This window comes from Humulus lupulus, chromosome 8 (genome assembly GCF_963169125.1).
Source record: "Humulus lupulus chromosome 8, drHumLupu1.1, whole genome shotgun sequence".
Classification (NCBI taxonomy): Eukaryota; Viridiplantae; Streptophyta; class Magnoliopsida; order Rosales; family Cannabaceae; genus Humulus; species Humulus lupulus.
Window position 1 is genome coordinate 16,041,936 of NC_084800.1, and position 1,419 is coordinate 16,043,354.

A 1,419-nucleotide genomic window follows, 5' to 3' on the forward strand; every position below is an offset into this window, starting at 1 on the left:
GATTCTTCCCCATATATGTTTTTTTTGAAAAGAAACACACTTGTCTTTTATTTTGACGAGGATCGCACTATCTGGGGAATCTCAGATGTAATTAAAATTTACGAAGGTTTTAAAATACTATATTTATCAAATTTCACGAGATTCTTTTTAAAAAAAATCACAAATTAAGAAAAACTTTTTAATAAAATTGAAAATCAAGGGGACCTATATGTTGGTACGAAACTTTTTATTATATTTTAACTTTTATTTAAAAAAAAACTTCATAAATGAGTTTTTAAATTTTAAAACTTTCTCTATCCTCTTTCTGCCCCAGTCCACTACTAACATTTAATATATCTTCTATATGAAAAATGTGCATTTAGCCATTTTTATCAGTTTTAACCATTTTTTTTATTAACTTTAACAAGATATTATAAATATTTAAAATTAATTAAAAATAAATATTTATTAATTATATTTGTACGCCCTGGTTTTCCCACGGGCTGATTAGAAGGTCGAGCCTCGGACTAATCAATGTTAGTCCGAGAACTTCCCCAGGTCAGAGATTTTGTTTTCCAGGTCGTGGGTCATTTAGCTCGAGGTATCCTCAAGAACTCGCCAATGCTGCCCAAGGCTGGGGGAAGGAGTCCTTAAGGCCGAAGGTTGGGTCGGTAAAGCAGCTTGTTGTGCGAGCTGATGCTCGTGGATCTCTGATCCTTTGTAAAGTCAACACACGCAAGATAAACGTGCCTATATCTGACATCACGTGTCCGATATCTCCTTGACTTTCCGGGCACGCATCAGGAACGTGCGCATTCAGACACCCACGGCTAGGTTGGGCCGTGCGGCCCATTATCTCCTTACATACTGATTAGACCACACTTATGTGTCAGGTTTAGGAATTAATCATAAATGTTACAGAGTTGATATGACCAATGGTAAGGTCACGAGATGACCTCCCTACCAACTTCCAGGTGCCTTCTCCTATAAATATGGGGACCCTGGGAGTTGATAGGGGTTGGAAAAAATAGTCTCTGAAGAGCCATATACTTTGTAAACCAAATACCCAGAATACATCAATAATATTGACTAGTGGAGTAAAAGGATTTTAACCTTTGAACCACTTAAAAAACGTGTCTTGAGTCACATAGTTCATTCTCTAAGATTTCATATCTGTGACGGTTCTACTTTCAGCACTAATCCCTTTATCTTTTTCTCTTAATTACCTGTTGGCGAAGAACCGCGTCAACAGTTTGGTGCTTTCATTGAGAGCAAGTTCGATTAGTGCTACCGCAAACATCCAACTATGGTGACCACTCGATCCAAACATGGCAACGAAACAGAACCTCATGATGGGCAGGAGGCCCACCAGGTTGCCATCCCTGATGAGCAAATTCCTGAAGTCCAGCAGAGGCCAGGAAAGCAGCCGGCGGGCCAGGA